Below are 2,500 nucleotides of genomic sequence, written 5' to 3' on the forward strand. Positions count from 1 at the left end.
GAGGAATACAAATATGATTTAGTTCGTTTCAAGGCTAGGGTGTGGTGTGGCAGGTAAGAGATACATTGGAGGTTTTTAATCAGATTATGATCAGGACTTTGATTATTTGACAGTTAACTGGTAATCAACTGTTAGTTAAGAGTTATGGTTCAGTTACAGTGATAGGTGTTTAATGGTAAATAGACTGTCTTTCTGTCTGTGGATTGATTATCTTGCATGTAAATAGGAAAGACTAAATGATGGTGAATAGGCACAGGAATTAGAGAATATTCTCTAGAATGTGCTAGAGATGTGCTAGAAATGAGTGGCCTTCAGGCTGGTTAGATATGTTGTGGGGAATACAATGAACCCTCAAGCCATCTAATACTCATACGCATGTAAAATCACACTAATTAACTTCCTTTGTGAAGAATCAGTGATTATCAATGTTATTTTTCTCCCTTCCAGCCACAGACTTGAGAACACCATTGAACTTATCTCCAAAAAATAAACTAATCTGGACACATTCACAAATACATAAGCATCCTTTCCATTCAAATCAGTGATGCTATTTGACCGTGCGCAGGGAGCACTTCACATGACATCTCTTTTGGGAAGACCAACATCACTCTCACAGGGACGCATAGCTTGCCACCACATGTCCATTCCACTAGGAGCGTAACAAGTGCACTGGACCCAACTGACCTCAGCCTCAGTCAGACAAATGAGGTCCATCAGCAGGCTCCCTTTTGGCTGCACCTATGGACACATATAGCACCAGTGCTGCCCCCTATGGACACCTATAGCACCAGTGCTGCACCTATGGACACCTATAGCACCAGTGCTGCACCTATGGACACCTATAGCACCAGTGCTGCACCTATGGACACCTATAGCACCAGTGCTGCCCCCTATGGACACCTATAGCACCAGTGCTGCCCCTTGGAATACAAGAATCCTCCTGGTCCTCCCCACTCCTGGTCCGAGCGGATGTCATGACTTAACACGTGCCACCAGTGAGTCCCAAGCATCAGATATGCATGAGGCAGTTCTGCATGGGGAAATCAGATCTCCGTGGCCGTGTGTAAAGTGTGCACGTGCATGCCTGGGGACAGGTGGACGGGGGACATGCTCATTAGAGGAACTATGGCACTCCAAGAGCACGAGCGGTCTAATTAAGGCGCCGCTGCACACCGACTCCAAAGCCCTTGAACCCGTGGACCTCTCTGCCCAGTGTGTGCAACCACTACCTATTGGCTCACACACACACACACACACACACACACACACACACACACACACACACACACAAACACTGCTATAAAGATGTTTTAAGTATGAATATGTTAAGAGGACACGCATATGCATGTGCACACAAACACGCACACACACTGAAACAATGCACATGGCTGAAGACACACACACACGTGCGCTGATGCATCCACACAAACACAAAAATATTCTCAAAAACACACACATGCATAAACAGATGCATAAACACACATACACACACACACGCATACACATATGCATAAATAGATGCATATACACACACTTACATACACAAACACACACACTTACTTTTAAAAACTCATAGACATCCCCACACCCTCTTCCTGAACAAAGACTCGTACCCTCCTCTGAATTTTAATATGCTCTCTAATTGGCTCATTTAGACTTCCCAGTGCCAGTATTTTTGTCTGCCTGCTCTTTTTTTCCAAACAAATGTCTGCCATTACGCGGGTAGTGCAGAGTAATTATAATCTACCCCATGCTCAGAGGAACGACTCTCTTCTCACGGCTGTTGCCACGGAAAATCCCTTCTGCCTCATGTACATCTCCATCATCTCCACCTCCATCACCTCTATCACCACCTCCATCACCTCGATCACCACCTCCACCTCCATCACCTCCACCTCCACAACCATCACCTCTATCACCACCTCCATCACCTCCACATCCATCACCTCCACCACCTCCACATCCATCTCCACCACCACCTCCATCACCTCTATCACCACCTCCACCACCATCACCTCCACCACCTCCACCTCCACATCCATCACCTCCACCTCCACATCCATCTCCATCACCTCCACCTCCACATCCATCTCCATCACCTCCACCTCCACATCCATCTCCATCACCTCCACATCCATCTCCATCACCATCACCATCACCATAACCATAACCATAACCATAACCACCTCCACCTCCACCTCAATCACCACCTCCATCACCTTCCTCCAGCCTGAAACTCACCTCTCGCCAGCTCTACTCCTCCAGCAACAGCCTGCGAAGAAGCATAGCCCTGCTGCTGCACACAATCCTGCACTGACTGGCCCTTAAGATGTCACCACACGCACAGACTTGACAGGGGCCATGGCCTGTGGGGGGGGAGGTGGAGGGAGGGAGGGAGGGAGAGAAGGAAGGGGGGAGGGGAGCATGAGAGGCACCTTGGAGAGTCAATTTGTCATTTTCTGCCAGAGACTTCAAAAGTGTCGGCGAGACGAGTGCTTTC

The 2,500-nt window shown here is 48.0% G+C and overlaps 1 protein-coding gene across 3 annotated transcripts in view; it reads right to left on the reverse strand.

The window, feature by feature from the left end:
• Nucleotides 1-2,500, reverse strand: part of rbms3 (RNA binding motif, single stranded interacting protein) — a 171,177-nt gene that overhangs the window by 154,435 nt on the left and 14,242 nt on the right. The window contains exon 1 of one of the 3 annotated variants that reach the window (XM_042106873.1): nucleotides 2,242-2,331. The exons of the other annotated variants lie outside the window; for them this stretch is intronic. The gene's annotated coding sequence lies outside the window, so the exon portion shown is untranslated. Of the gene's footprint in view, nucleotides 1-2,241; nucleotides 2,332-2,500 lie in introns of those variants that run through there. 3 annotated transcript variants of the gene reach the window in all.

This window comes from Alosa sapidissima, chromosome 10 (assembly GCF_018492685.1).
Source record: "Alosa sapidissima isolate fAloSap1 chromosome 10, fAloSap1.pri, whole genome shotgun sequence".
NCBI lineage: Eukaryota > Metazoa > Chordata > Actinopteri > Clupeiformes > Clupeidae > Alosa > Alosa sapidissima.